Raw genomic sequence first — 16,625 nt, forward strand, 5'->3', positions numbered from 1 at the left:
GACGTGCAAGAAGCACTTCTCCAGCTTTGCATATAAACGATGTTCCCGGAGCTTGGAGAGGACTGAACGGACGTGCTTGATATGATCCTGTTTTGAAGCTAAGTACACCAAGATATCATCTATGTACACTAGGGCGCAGACATCAATTAACTCTCTCAAAATGTCATTCATGAAATACTGGAATGCTGCAGGAGCATTGCATAACCCAAAGGGCATGACTTGATATTCGTACAAACCATATTTGGTGCGGAAAGCAGTTTTCCATTCGTCACCGCTTCTGACCCGCACCAGGTGGTATGCTCCTCGAAGGTTCAGTTTGGTATAAATTTGGGCATCTTTGACCTGGTCCAGCATTTCAGGGATGAGCGGCAAGGGGTAACGGTTCTTCACAGTGATCTGGTTTAATGCGCGGTAGTCAATACAGGTTCTTAAATCCCCTTCTTATTTCGGTACGAAGAACAAAGGACTAGCTGCAGGGGACTTAGATGGACGGATGAATCCATTTGCGAGGTACTGGTCTAAGTAAGCCTTCAGATGAAGGTTTTCGGGTTCCGTGAGAGCATAGATTCTGCCGCAAGGAACTTGAGCACCGGGAACAAGGTCGATCTGACAGTCATAGGGCCTGTGCGGCAGCAGCAGTGTGTTTGCTTGGTCCTTCTGGAATACATCTTGGAAATCGTGGTAATCCTCAGGCAAGGTATTAGTCACTCCCAGAGTTGCCACTTCAGGAGTCGTAGAGATACTTAAAGCAGGTTTCTGTTCTTGGTAATAACAGGCTGGGGAGCAGTCACTGGGGAAGGTTAATTTTCTTGCCCGCCAGTCAAAGGGTTGTGAGAGACTAACCATGGCATCCCTAGTATGAGCCGGAATTGAGGTGCCTTGATGAGATCGAACAAAATAAGTTCCCGATGTCCGTCCTGGCACAGCAAGGTTATCTCGGCTGTGCGCTGGGTTACGGGCCCGGAAGCGATTTCTGTCCCATCCACCGTGGTTACCTTGTCTGTAGTCTGTTTGGAACACAGGGGAAGCCCCATCTCTGCAGCCAGGTCCTGATCTATATAATTCCCAACTGCTCCGCTGTCGATGTATTCTTCAATGGCATGCAATCTTGATGATCATTGGTTATTAATTAAGATCACCGGTATTGCAAAGTGTGAGGTCGGTGGCTCTTTTCCCTCACTCGACAAACTGACCTCTAAGTTTGCCGAGCTGGGTAGTTTCCCCAACTGACACTCCTTCTCTTCATCTTTTTCCGTGACTCCAACGATCTTCCTCAGAGGTTTGACTGGGCAGTGCTTCAGGAAATGCCCTGACTTTCCGCAATACAGACATAGTTGTTGTTGTCTCCTTTTATCTCGCTCTTGTTTTGTTAGTGGGGGGTCGTACCCCTCCGATTTGCATGGGCTCCACTGTATTTTCTTGCACTCGAGTTACACTGTCTCTAGGTCGAACGTACACTGGCCGAGAGTCCATTTTAGAACGGTCTGCTTTTCGGTCTTGCAACCGGTGGTCCAGTTGCACAACCAAGTCTATGAATTCAGAACAATCTCTGCGAGGGTTAACCACTTGAGCTAGAATGTCTTAATTCGCCTCGTAAGCCCCGATTAAACAACGTGGTTCTTTTGTTTTCAGGCCACCTAGCTTCAGCAACCAATCGGTTGAAAGTAGCGATGTACGTTAACAAATCCTGATTCCACTGTCGGAGGGAAAGGAGTTCATTGTCCACAGCGTGTTCTCGGGTATGGCGAGCAAAACGTTTTTCCATTCCCCTCTGAAATTCCCCAAAGTCATGTAATAAAGGATCATCATGGGACACCAAAGGTATTGACCAATCTGCGGTGCTGCCACTTGGGTATGATAAAACAAAGGCTACCCGGGATTGGTCATTTGGGAATGCTCCTGGCCTGCAAAGAAAATGAAGGCGACACTGATTCAAGAAAGCTGCGCATTTTCGTGGATCACCAGCAAACCTCTCCGGTGGTGCCAAAGGAACTGTACCTGGTAACACAACTTGTACCGGAGTAGGGACAGTGGATGACATGGTAGGATTTTGCATCAGTGGGTTGTTCCCAGGTAGAGGCGTCTGACCCGCTTGTGTTTGCAAGACTTGCCTGCTGATATCTTCGGTACGCTCTTTAGTCATCAATAAGTCTCTCTGGAGAGCGTTAGTCTCCTGTCTGGCAGCGTGAACCTAGGCACGAAGTTCTCCTAACAATTGGGCCAATTGGTCTAATTCCGATGTTTCCATGGCACCCAGGTGGATTAGTTTGGCAGGCTTCGCGTTTTGTTACGCTCACCTGGTATCCACGGGGACGCCACCCAGCTGTGGGGACTCTGGTTTTCTTCTCAGCCGCTCCCAGGTATGATCAGCAGAGAAGTTCTGCCTGGAATACAGGTGGGCAATGTTCAAGACTGGGCAACTGGGGTAAGAGCCTCCCAACACCCCGTAAGCCTGCAGCCCCTCCCCGGACCTTTCCTCACCTTGTTATGGGTTTTGGCGTGCTCTCCGTCCTGCCTTCTTGGCAGGGGCGCGTTGTCCTTTATGGGCGAGTGCAATCTAGTTACTTCACTGATGCCGGCCCCTTTGAGTCTTTCAGGTGATGTTCTTCCGAGGTTCGCAGGTAACGCTGAACACGATGAGCGTCACGTTGCAGGATTGCAAAGTAACGTGAAGCGTGTTCTTCAAGTCGGGTGTGGTTTAAATAGCTTCAGAAAACACTGTCCCAGGATAGCTGAGATAGTTTCCTAACTGAAGACTACGAATGACCTATCTCAGATTTAGGTTAAATATGTTATGTACATTGGATATTATGGGGCCCTGCAAAGGGATTGAGCTAGAAGTGTCAAAATCTTCAGATGAGGTACCGCGATGACTATGTATACCTCCGTCCCCAAGCACCGGCCAGAGAGAGTAAGCAGAGACAATCCCTGGCCAGTTATTGAGGCCACAGGGGCAGAAAGCAGGAACTCAGGTGGCTCAGGTAACCAGGCAGCTGCAAAGGAACAGACAGTCAAGTAAAAATATTGCACAACTATGACGGTAAACAACTCTCTAGTATAAGGAACTAAATGACACCTACCAGAATAGCCTGTAAAGATGTAGTAAGGAAATCCCACCTCGTGCACCCTCCCTATGATGGGTGTCAGGGAACGGGGAGCCCAACAGCAGCAAGATGAATGGAATTATCCAATAGCTGTAGAGACCTGTGCTGTTAATTGCACCATGAGGAAAAAGGGAAGAGGAGAATTTTCCCCAAGTGAAAAGTACAAAGTTCCAAAGTTCAAGGGTTAATCCAAAACAATCGGTGGGACAAGGCAGTAGTTCATAAACCAGGTAACCAAATGTTCCAATGCGCCAAATCCAGGAGGGTAGTCCAAAATCTGTAAGCAAAGTCCAAAAAATCCAAGAAAACACACCAGAGAATGTAGCGCCACTCAATGCCAAAAGGAACAGCTGGGAAGTGTGGACCTGCGGTGCCAGCAGCTCTTTATACTGGCTGCTTTCTCAATTGGTCATGTGATTGGTTATGTGACAGGTCACGTGATCGCATCTGCAACGTCGCGAGCCTAGACGAGCGACGTTGCTTGCAATCACGTGACCGGGAAGAACCAGCCAGTGAGCGCGGCGGTCTGCATCGGCCGCGAATGTTGAAAACCTGCGTTCCCCAGTGCCAGCGGGACCACAGACGCCATGGGTGCTGCCTTCCTCTGTCTCACATGACATCCCGCTCTTGTTGGGAAGGGACACAGGTACTGGGGGGGAACGAGGAGCTGTGCGGGGCGGGAGCGGGACAGGGAACTGAAGGGCAGCACATGGATGCTGGAAGGCGCGCGAGTGCTGAGGGACGGGGAAGGGTAGGAGTGACAAAAAGACAGAGGACGCCATCTGTGTAAAAAGAAAAAACAAACATGGAAACACCACATTTTTGAGTGTCCAAGAACCGAGTATGCTAGCCATCAATGGCTGCAATGATTTGTATCTGACCTACTTATGGATCGAGCTGAAAGACTGGTGTATATTGGGTACAGGTTCAAGCAAGTCTAATTGCACTTGTTCGCTTTATCAAAGCTGTATATCAGATGCTAGGGGAGCCTTTCATACAAGGGTATTAAACCATGATATATTGCGGCATTTTATTTTCTTGATCACACCATTTTAGAATTGTAGTGAATCATTGGATGAATATGTATACATAACTAACCCTTATTATACTAAACCAATATATATTTTTCCAAATGTTAAAGTAAGTTGCATACGCCTGGCGAATTCTGTGTTATTTATTAATGACTAAAACTATGTTATATTTATTGCTTTAATTTATAGATCTTACGTTATATTAAATCACAAAAATAAATTAAATTTAAAAAAACCTCTGCCATTACTCTGGGCAACCCTCCAGACTATCGATCTTCGCCTGCCAAGACATTACAGAAAGGGGGAAGACCATATGCAAATCAGGCTAGGTCCCACCCCCAAAAAAGGGGCAGCCCAGCCCAAACTGCTTGGTCACATTCCGTTTGGACGAGACCACGAGCAACCCCAGACATGTTTCGGCCTCAATCGGCGTCATCAGTGAGGTGTAACTTGCCAGAGGTTCAGATTAATTTAAATCCTTCCTTCCATCGCTGCTTTTGTCTTGTTTATATCTGATTAAGACATCAGCAATTTCTTGTGATTTAGCAGGTCGTTGTATTCTCCGTTGTCATTCAGCGTAGCAGTCCAGTCCATGAGCTCCCATGACATGCACATATGAGTATTTTGTATTACATCTTCGATTGGAAGAGAACACTCCAAGTGAATAAAGTCATGTTGGGACTATAGAAAATATTCATATAACTAGTTCATATACAGTACATATATAAAATTCATCCAGCTCATGACGTCAGACAGCATCTCAGACAATCGGACCGCTCGAAAGACCATCAATTGCAAACCTTTACCACTCTGCTACCAACTCATGCTCCTAGTCCGCCCCACCCTTCCAAGATGGCACTGCACCGATTTACAGCTTAAAAAAAAAAAAAAAAAAAAACCAGAGGGTGCAAGAGTAAGAGGCAACATAGTGTTATGATGCCTACCCCCGGGGACCCAGACCAGGTCCAGCAACCCCGGAAGCAGGCATCAAGTTATTTTGAGCAAGCCCAAAAACCCCTGCTAGGGGCTGTTTGGGTGCGGCCGTGGCACCTATGGCGCCAGGCTCATATGGAGTCAGTCCTGGCGACTATGGCGCCAGGCTCAGAGTAGAACTTACCTGATGAAGACCATGCTGCAAGAGCTCCAAGCCAAATGAGGCTTGAAGGGACTATTTTACCTTGGGACTATTTTTTACTCGGGTGGGCTGGGGAGGAATACTTACCTGGAACTAGAGCAGCACATGCTTCGCGTTATTCTGCATCCAGCAGCGTAACGCTCACCGTGTCTGCAAGCCTGCATCCAGTCTTCTGCCACGCCCGCCTCGAGTCTGCAGCTCCTAGAAAAAGGGGGAAACAGAAGGAGGAAAGGTTAGAACAAGAGCAATACCTTCGATCCTCACCTGAATTCCGGATCCACCGCGCCTTCGAGCTAGAAGAAAGAAGTATTTCACGCGCGCCGCCTCGCCTGCTGCAGCGCCGCGCTGAACTTACCGGCCTTCGCAGCATTCTCATGATCCACCGCATCCTTCTGCACGTTCCCGCCGCACTCCGGCACCTAAGGGGAACACAAGAACAGCAAAGGTGAGCCAAGGGAATAAACAGAGGCAATAGTAACTACCCCCACAGACTTACCTGATTTACCGCCGGGGGTACTATTCCTCTTCATGGGTTGGCACAGTCTCCATAGCATCCTCGCCGTACCCCGGCCCCTAAGGGGAACAAAAGGACAACAAGGTGAGACAAAGGGACAAGCAAGGGGAATCCTTCTCACCACAATAGACTTTTTACCGCCGGAGGCATTATTCCCCGAACTTCATGTTTTCTCTCCGCACCTGAATAAGGGAGAAAGCAACAGGTTACATTCTGGCCTTATTTTATTGAACTGTGTTGGATAAGACAAATCCTTACCTGAACTTCGTCAGCTACCACGAGGAACTCTTTGCTGGGGTCAAGCTGCAAACTGCAAGGAATCTGACAAGAGTGAAAGTCAGACATTTGAACTCTTACGAACTACAATGTTCTGAAACTCACCAATTCCTTCAACCAGTGAAGCAACTGGTTATCTACGCGTCCCTGCGCTCGATGCAGTATGGAGAGCTCATCCTTCCAAACCATCAGGTGAGACTTTAAGAAGAGACATTAGAGGCGATCAGTGGGGAGAACAGCAGGGGGATGTGGGGGTTAACTCTCAACTCCACGGGTGGTTAATTCCCTTTCTCCATTTACAGAAGAATACTCCTACGGGCCAAGCAAACCAAGCTGGGTGGGCCAGTCCAGTCTGTCATCTCGGCACTACACGTCACATTGGTGGAGACCGCAGCTGTCCAGTTCGGATCGACGCCCCTGTGGGAGCCAGGTGAGCGTAACACATAGGACCACATTGCATTCAATCCCACATTAGCGGTTTACTCCCATAATAGCCTAGTCCACATTTTTAGCAACCAAATCAAATCACTGGGGATTTGGGCTGCAGGGATCATCCGTAAGGATGCCAGCATCATTGATAAGGTGGCCAGGGCTGGTTTAACAACAATCAACAGCAACATAATAAATTGGCAATTATTAGCAGCACGGTGTATGCGTCGAGAATTAGGGAGCCCAGTAAAACAAACGCAGGCGTTAACAGGACACCTATTCTCAGAGCCTTAAGCCACTTGTAAACTCCCCCTCGAAAAGGAATGTAATTTTGGACAATTCTGCAATAAGTGACACAGCAAATGCTTTTTGACCACAATGTCACGAAAATAGAGATGGGCCCCAAGCCATCTTGTATAAGAGTGTGAGTGTGCACTGCCACCTGAAAAACGTTTTGTAGATCAGTTCCTCTAGTTGTAGGCTTCTGTTGGAGGGTTCTGGTCTCAGCCAGTTCAAATCCCAATGTTAATTCCAGATGTTCTCCAATTTCTTCCCAGAATAGGAATGCTCACTCTGGTAGGGTAACAGGAGCATGCTGTAGAATTTTTATAAAGGTCCCTTGTGCATCTCTTATTGCTATCCTGAGAAAAGCCAACTTTCAAAAACAGTGATATCCCTAGTGAATCGCTCTTCAATACGAGAATTTGCTGCCCATAGTCGCAGATGCAGATAGCAAAACTTTTCAATCTCTCCCAAATTGAACCATTTCTTTCAGTCTACAAAGGCTCTGATTCAGCCATTGGTGAAGGTCTGGGATATTCTCACATCCTGCTGTGCCCGATAGCAGAAATGATTTGCCATTCACCATAGAAAAGGTAGGGTTGGTGAAAGTAATGGTACGGTGGCCAATGTTAGAGAGATTCTCCTTAGGGCCCCACCGTTCGTGTCCTCGGGTAGATCTTGCTGACGCAGGAACTAGTAGTGATTCCGTAAGCTCACTAGGCTCCCCAAGTGATAGAGAAGTCCAGGTCCAACTCAAAGTAGCACAGTGGGGTGGTTCACAGGCAGAGTATACACGTTTATTTATAACCAAATAGGACAGGGTCCACACAGTATTTTTGTATACAAAAAATATCTTTATATTAAGAAAAGGCAAAGAGTAAAATGATACACTAACAGGTAAGTTAAACAGGTCACAATGTAAGAAGTATCATTTTTTAAATAAGAGTTATTTTCGAGGCAAAGTCCTTCCTGAAAGAGAAACAGCAGTAACAGGTATGCAAAAGCTTTTCGGTTAGGTTCACAAGCAACCAAGAGGGACCAGTATTGCGAACAGGGGCAGCCTTTGGCGGGAGCTAGTTACCTCATTACCAAAGTGCCCTCATGTGCTAGTTCCTGGTGTTCTGTCGGAGAGAGACCTTCAAGTGTTTGTGAAGATGAAGAGGCCCTGGGAAGAAAACCATGAGCCGGAAGTTCTGGGGCGCAATACCCTGGGACCAGGTAAGCAGCTATGCAGGATGCAGTTTCCAGAAGAAGTTGCTATAAGGTTTGTTCAGCAACCACCATAGATTCCAGCAACGGCACCAGTGCTGATGGGACCCCCAGACCATTGGGAATTATTATTCTTGATTTGAGATTCCCAGGTCAGAATCAGAGGCGCACAAAGGCGAGACTGCGGTCGGCAGATGCCAGTGATGCAAGTTTTCTATGTCGTCCCTGGGCTCAAGATCCATGTTTTGAGGAGTGGTTGGCTTGGGGACCTTAAAGAATGGATATTGAAGAAAGCGAAACAGAGGAGCCTGCCACGGTTCTACATGTATTTTTGGTTTGCACTTTCTTTGTGCAAGTTTCCTAGTTCTTGTTCCCACCACTTTTTGTTTATTAAATGGGGGATCCCCTCCACAACCCACACCTCCACCCCACGACCCATCACCCCACCACCCACCACATATTAAAAAAAAATTGGATGAAAATGACGAGGAAAACAGCACTTATAAAGTGCAAACAAGGAAAGTGCCCTAAAAAAAATAAACATATTATGCCCAACATGGATGATAGACAAGAGGTGTGGTTTCAGGAGTTGAGGCAGCATGGCCTAGCTTCACCGGTGAGGGGGAGACTGAACCAGAGAGTTGAGGGTACAGTGAACCAGAGTGTCTGTCTAGGTCCCTGTGGTAAAGATGCTCGGGACCGTTTAGCTCATCAGAATCTTCAGAGCCTTGGAAGCAAAGGAGTACCCACCTTCTGGGCCTGGCGATGCAGGCATAGTCAGGAGCTTCAGGGAGATAAGGCATTGGAGCAGGAACTGAGATCCAGTTGTCCCCACTGGATCACGGGACAGGAACACCTCTCTAGAGGCCTTTGTGACCTTTTTTGGAAAGGCAGAGTATTAGCGTCTCGATCTATAGGATTTCAAAGGGTACTGGTGCAGCGCTTCGGTCCTTCCTTCACCAATAGGCCATCCAGAGCGCAGTTTGGATATCCAGTGGATCTAGCTGTACATAAAGTGAGTGCAGAAAGGGGGCTGCTTTTATCCCCTTTGGGAATTAGTGAGTGAACACTACACCGAATCACAGATGAAGCATAATTCAAACAAATGGGTGGTCAGCCAATGGCAAACCATCCCCTCCAAGCACACCCATGCATTCTGGAAAGGTTGCATACAGAAAGGGATGAATTCACACTGGCCTAGACAGGTATTTGGCAGTCAGTAATGTTTACAGGCTCACTATACAGCACTATTCCCGGGATACACAGGAGACGCAGATTTGCCAAAGATGGCCCCCTTCTCGCACATGCACTAAAAGGGAAAAGGAATAGCCATGTGACCCTCAGGTCTTCAAAGCAAACAACTACAACCTCCATCTTGGCGAATGGAAGGAGGGGGTCAAAAATGGAACCCTACAGGTAAAATAGAATCTCTCTAGTGTAACCATTTTACTCAGGCAAAAAAGCCACCACCAGCCTAGCCACATGACTAATAGAGAGGATACTCAAGGAATCAAGTAACAAGCAAAAACAGTTCTCCAGCATAAAGAAACGGACTAGGAGGTCACTACAGTGAGTAACCCTTACTCCTATATCCGGTCACCTTAACTCCACAGTGATGGGAGATTTCACAGCATTTAGAAGCTGATGGGAGGAGGAGGTTGTTACTAACAAAAATGTTACGCACAATAGATTGTCCACAAGTAGCATTGGACGTGGCACTTGCGTCCAGAACATAGGGCTTGCAGAATTTAGACAGTGTAGACCACGTGGCCGCATTGTTAATAACGTCCCGATGGACGTTGCACTGAAAAGCTACAGATGTGGTCTTAGCCCTGATGTCAGGAACAGGAATGCCCTTTGGAGCACGTTTTTGCATGATGTAAAATTGATTTATGCCTGAAACCAGTATCTGGCTATAGTGGCCATCGAGGCCTGAAATCCAGAATGCGGACCTCATAGAACATGGTATAAGGTTCAGATGTCGATAGGGCCTGAATTTCGCGGACCCTCCAGGCAGATGCGAGAGCAACCAAAGGCCACATTTCCGATTTGGAACTTCAACTCTGTGTCAGTCAAGGGCTTGTTTGCCAGTCACCAACATCAGGTTTGGATCCCATATAGGGTGCAGCCTCTTAAATGGGATGGTAAAGTCTTACAAGGCCCTCCAAATGCCATCACACAACTGGGTTGGAAGTAGAAAAAGATTTGCCCTGGGTATCGAGTTTAGTTCTGATTGCCGCCAAGTAGTAAAGGCAGGACTCCACTGACATACCCAAGGAGGCCAAGTGGGGCACAAAGGAGAGAATCTCATTGAGTGGGCTGTCAATTGGGTTGATATACCTGTCTAAGGCCAATAACACAATCTGATCTGCTTACTTTTGTATTGGGACCTAGTTGGGGCCTTTCTGATAGCCTGGATGATTTTTATATCTGCCAACATCCAAGGCAAACCAAAGGTCTACTGCTCATGATCCCTGCCGCTAACCTGAGCAAACAAGGATATGAATGGTGAACCCTGCTGTGCGTTCTTTGCAGAAAATCATGCACCATTAAAAGATAACTGACCCACCCACAAGGGCTCCCATCAGTTTAGAATACCAAAAACAGGCTGGCAACTGGGGAACTACCAGGCCAAGCATCAAATTGTTGTTGTCTGAGAACTTCGCCAGGACCCTGGAGATTAGAGGAATCAGTGGAAAGGCATACAGAGCCATGAATTCCCACAGAATGGCCACAGCTTCTCCGAAGGATACCTGGCCTATTCCATCCTGGGAGGCAAAGAGCGGACAACTTGCTGGGTGACCCCATTTTGAAAAGATTGTCTCTAAAACAGAGTGCTTGAGTTCCCACTCATGGTTCGGGGAAGAACACCTGGTCAAGAAGTCTGCTTCTGTATTGAGTATTCTAGGGAGATGTACCAACTTCGGGGACATCTGTTCGATAACCCACTCCCATGTGTCCACCCACCCATTGACACAATGGAAGGGGATATTGCTCCTCCGCTTCTTTAAATGGAACATGGATGTTGAACTGTCCATCTGTACAAGCATCTGCAGCCCCCTTAGCACGTGGTGGGGGCGGGGGAGGCCTTCACGGAATTGAATATAGCCTTCAATGTGAGCAAGGTAATGTGGCGAGGCTTCTCCAGACAGGACCAGAATCCATGGATTTTGAGAACCCCCATCGTGGCCACCCAGCCTTGGAGGGACAAGTCCATATTGACTCATTCGTCGATAGTTTACTTAAAAGGGACACCGTGGGACAGGTTGTTGCAAATGCCCCACCATGCCAGATCCTGGGCGAGGATTGCAAATACAATACGATTGCCTCTCTGTAGAGTGGTTTCAAGAACCTGCCAAATGCAGCTGGAGAAGTCTCATTTCAAGCGAGTCAGTAGAACATAGAGGACACATGCCACCACCAATCCCAGCAGCCTCTGAATCATCCAGACTGAGGTGGCCTCACTCCTCCGGAAGTGGGCCGCTCCTAACTATATGTCGGTAACTCTCTACTGAGATGAAAAGATACTCGCAGCCTGTGACTCCTAGATGAATCCAAGAAAAGTAAGCCCCAGAGTCAGGGCTAGAGCAGACTTCTGAAAATTGATGGAGAATCTGAGGTTGAAGAGGGTGCCCACCAGCAGCTGTGCCAAAGATGCCACTTGCATAGTTGACTGGGCCCTGACCAGCCAATCGTCTAGGTAGGTGTAGACATGGACCGAGACAGAGGGAGCTAGACACTGCATTTGTAAGCTTGGTGAAGACCCTTGGCACCACATTCAGTCCAACAAGCAGGGTCCTGTACTGAAGAAGTCTTCAACCGAGGGAAAAGCTAAATAATCTTCAGTGAGCTAAGGTGAGGTGACAATCTTTTGAAAGACGAAAGATCTAGAATTGCCCGAATGTCAGCCTGGTTCTTTCTTGGGCACAACAAAAATGGGAAGAAACCCTTGAATAATGGCCTTGGTGGTTTTCTTTTGCGGCTGCTGGGACACTATCTGGGTTTCTGGCCTTCCTGTTGCGCTAGCAACAAAATCGCCCAAAGGATCCTTATCTAGCTTCTCTGGAGCAGGATGGTTGTTGAAATTACTTATATCAAGGCTTGGACAATACCGCCAGATATTTGGAGATCTGGGTCAAGGTTTTTCTTTTGGTAAGTGCTGAAACAAGTCCTGGCCATCAAAGGGCAGGTCCTATATCCCACCTTGCACCTCCTGTATGAATTTCATAGCATGCATCTAGTATACCCTGCACATGTTAGCACCCAGTGCCATGGCTCTGCTGGACATATCAATATGATGGACCAAGGGCTCCAATAGGTCCTGAGCAATGAGCTTGGCCCCCGCAAGACAGACTTAAAGGCTTGCTGCCACTCGGGTGGGATATATGCTTGCGAGTACTGATCTGCGGCTTCAGCTTCCGTTTAGCAGCCGCTAAAAATCACATCAGCATTGGTCTGTTGCAAATTCTATGAGACTTTGCAGTAAACGGTCCTTCTATATGCCTCCAGAAACTAATCTTTGCCAAGGATGCCGTAGATGAGGGGGGGGGGGGGGACACTGGCTGTGGAGGGAATGGCATAAAAGGAGGCTGAGGCCACCACCGCAGAGTGAGGTTGAGGGTGTGAGGTGAGGCACAGCTTTTCAGTCGGGATGGTCCTGTAACGCACTTCCATTCTGCTATTAATGCACTGTATGGAGTGTCTTCTGCCAGATCTTGTATGCCTTGCTAGCACATCCTTCTGGCTCTGCATTCCAGATATAAATCGTATGATCTTAAGGCTAGGACTTCAGAGTGAAGCTCAGCCTCTTGTTGGGGCTCTTCCGGGGTGGGTACTCCCATATCAAGCATCCGGTCATGGGCAGTCTTAGCAGAATGTAGAAGATCATCCTCCGCCTCACTTGACAAATCCTTGTCCAGTGAGTCCAACGGATCCTGCTGAGCAGAAGTATCCAGCTCTTTGGTGGGAGTTGGTGTAGTCTGATGGCTGCTGGGGTGAATGAGCCTCAGCAGGTTCCATCGGCTACAATAGCGCTGACTGTGGGGGTGCACAGGCAGTGGGACCATTGGAAGGCTGGGACCAGCTTGAGACATGGGTGGCGGCGATATTGCTGGTCTTGGCGTATCTGGTGGGGTCAACTGAGGCATCAATTCTGTAATAAGCCCTCTGAAATAGGCAGTTCAACCTCATCAATGTTTAGAATTTCTTTTAGAAAAAACGATCCTGTGGATTGGACTGAGATTGTGGTAGAAGACGCAGCAGTAGGTATACACTTGGTGGTTATTGGTTTAGAGGCAGGGAGGGGGGCCCATGATGTTGTGGCTGGGATCCAGTACGGCTGCCTATGTCACAGTGTCCACGATGTAGGGGTAGACTAGCATGTATTATAGGAGTTGCAGCAGTCTTTGGGCCGTCAGCCAGAGCGAGGGAGGAATGCCCCATTAGGTACCATTGGCAGCAGGGGCAGAGGAGAGTCTCGGCCCCTGGAGGAAGATCTTTACCCCAACACCCTGGTGGGTCTTCAATGGCTTGGAGGACTCCTCCCGCACGCAGCGGTCTCAGGGTAGCAGTCTTTGTGCTGGGGAGACTGGGGAAAGTGTACTCAACTCAGGATTGCATGAAGACCTCCAATGTTGGTTCCAGATAAATTCCTTCACTGGATGTGGTGGAGATCCATCAAGCAAGTCCCTCCACCGACTGAGCATATGATGGCGAGCGTGACGAAGTGCAAGTGTGCCAGGCATGGTCGGGATCCAAGCACCTCAGACATAGGGGGTGCATGACTGAGGCTGGAAACTGTAGGCTGGAAACTGCTGCGGCAGGAAGCACAGGGCCTGAACTCATTAATCACTGGCATACACCAGTGGTATGACGGGCAGGGGTTGGGAATCAGAATTGAGAATAAGATAAACAAAAAATAGCTTCGCAAAAAAAGCACTGCAGCAGTGCAAGGTGTCCAGCCCTGTCAAACTGTAAAAAAGGCCAGAGGGGCATGGCCTGTGAGAAGTCAGCTTGGACAGGCTATCCCAGGCAAACTCTGACATGCTTCAAATTTAAAGGGAAGCTGTTTTTGCAGTGCAAATGGCCCTGGTCCTGGTAGTCTGTCCCCCCGCCTTCCCCCTACCTTGGGACGGACTCCCATCAGTATGGAGGCAAGGAGGTGCTACATAGGAATACATACTGTGACGAATCAAGGGAATTTGTCCCTTCACCAAGAGAAACTCCCCCTTTGGGGACAAGGACTCCCGTTCCTGTGAGGAACTCCCTAAGCCATTTCCCATGATGGCATATATGAGACCATCAGATATGCAAAACACTACTGAAACCAGAGATTGGCAAGAGTCAAAACTGAAATATACATCTACAAACAAGAAAGAAGATCTGTCTCTTTAAGGAGAGACCGCCAAATAACAAACTAGTAGAATGATGGAGAAGGAGGAACAGACTTTGCTGAGCCAGAGTACAGAGAGGGATTGGAGAGAGTAAGCAGGGGAAGCCCCACCCTCCCCGACATCATGACACCTGCAAGAGGGGGAGACGAGGATAGTCGTGAAGTCTGCGACTTTTGGAAGTGGTCTGAATGCGAGTGCAAGACGCTGGAGGCCCAGCGTCTACATGAAATGAGAGGGAGAGGCCGACGGGAATCCTAATCCCGGTGGTGCCATGACCACAAGGCTTTGTGGTGGGCAGTGCACCCGTCCAATGACGCCGAAAACACTACGCTGACGAGGCAGCAAGACATCTGCTTACCTACAGCCATACCTGATCCCAGGGAGAGAGAGCACTGAGAACCAGGACGCTGACAGAGTTGACAAGACAGAGAACTGGAGCGAACAAAGCTAACAAGAGCAACAGCAGGCACAGGCGACGTTCCCCTGGAGTCATTTGCTTAGCTTGAAAACTGAATGCTGTTAGTTGTTAGACAGTTGATTGTAAAGTGCCGCTTGCACTTTTATTTTAAACTTCAAATTGTTGCCAACTCGTTTAGGGCGATTCTAAAAATATTTGTTTTAAACTCCAATTGCTGCCGACTTGATTAGGGTGCTTTCAAAAATATTAATTCTACTGTTATAGGTGCTCAGCTGAGCACCTATAACAGTAGAAGGAGTAGTAGTACCAAAAAGGAACCTCCTCTTCATTGCTGTCTCCTAGGACGAAAAGGCAGAGGGTGACGCACCGCGGCGCTCAAAGACTTCGCCAGAGCTTTTGAGGTCTGCAACCTCTCAAGGCTCTCATCAGCCTTGCTGCCAAATAAATGTGCACCATCAAAGGGCATGTTGAGAAGACGGGCCTGCACATCCGGAGAAAAACTGCGAATAACCGTGCTCACAGCCATGGATCGTCTAACACCGTCGGCCATATCCAAACCCGACTGAAGGGATTCGCACATGGCATCCTTGCCGTCTTGCACGAAAACAAGGAAACCATCCCTTTCTTCCCCCCCTTGGGAATATGCTCAGCCGCCAAGGAAACAATTCCACAGAGTGTGTGAAAACCTTGCCAAGGCACACGAAGAGTTGGCCGATTTCAAGGCCATGCTCCCAGCAGAAAATACCTTCCGAACCCAACCGTCGAAGCGCTTGTTGTGCCTATCCAGAGGGATGGTAGGGTACGCCGCCTGCCTAAAGGTGGCCGTAGCCGCCTGAACCACCATACTCTCGGGAGTGGGGTGAGTAGATAAATAGCTGGGGTCGCTAACCGAAGGACAGTGTTTTAGTAAGATTTTTATTCACAGCCGGAAGAGATTCCGGGGACTGCCAAGCAGCTGCCACCCTACTCTGCAAGGTAAAATGAAATGGCAAAACAGGTTCAGAGGACGGACCTTGATCTAAAATGTCCGTCAGATCATCCTACACAAAATCCACAGGAGGACTGGACCAGCCCAGATACTCCCGAGACCCTCGCCAGGAGTCTCCTGTACGAGGACTCAGGCCTACCGAAGTCCACTTCCAGAGAAGTGTCCAACCCAATGGCATCATGGAGGGTCTGGCGCAACTTCTCCAACTGACTATCACCAGAAAAAAGTGGAGCATCCTCAAGGTAACCAGACCTTTCCTCCTCTTCATAAATGTCATCCAGAGGGAGATGAAACCCAGGCCCGGGGACAGAAGAGGGCCTGGAGGCCAAAACAGGCCGCACAGACTTTCCAGTAGCCTTCCTCAGAGGATCCACGATGTCCGGGAACTCCAAAGGCACATAGCGAGAAAAAAAAAAAATCGACGAAGGCGCCGAAAGTGTCGAAGGCTTCGAGAGCGTCGACAACCTCGACGTCGTGAGCGCCGAGGGCTTCGGCGTCGACACAGGTGCCGACAGTGCCATGGGCTGGTATGAGGGCAAAGCGTTGACGTCCGAGTTGGACGGATACAGCGCCGACCGAGTCGACGCCAGGACTTGCTGGGGACAAGGACCGAGACCTAGAGACACGAATCTTGCAACCTTTTGAATCCTTGTCCGTACGGGAACTCGACGGCTCCCGATGTGTGTCGCGTCACGAACCCGAGCCCGAAGGCGTGCGAGCCACGGAACGAGACCGATCCAGGCCGGCTTCGTCAGAAGGCGCGACCGGACCAGTGTCCTGCGACTGAAAAATCGCCATCATGGATTTCTTAAACGCCGCCCATTCCTCCAGAGTCAAGGACTTCGTA

General features: G+C 48.7%; 1 protein-coding gene across 1 annotated transcript in view; it reads right to left on the bottom strand.

Annotated features, from left to right (window-relative positions):
• The window catches only part of NPC1 (NPC intracellular cholesterol transporter 1), an 847,233-nt gene that overhangs the window by 564,719 nt on the left and 265,889 nt on the right, over window positions 1–16,625 (bottom strand). The window lies entirely within an intron of this gene.

This window comes from Ambystoma mexicanum, chromosome 5q, assembly GCF_040938575.1.
Source record: "Ambystoma mexicanum isolate Mex_15411 chromosome 5q, UKY_AmexF1_1, whole genome shotgun sequence".
In the NCBI taxonomy this organism is placed as follows: Eukaryota; Metazoa; Chordata; class Amphibia; order Caudata; family Ambystomatidae; genus Ambystoma; species Ambystoma mexicanum.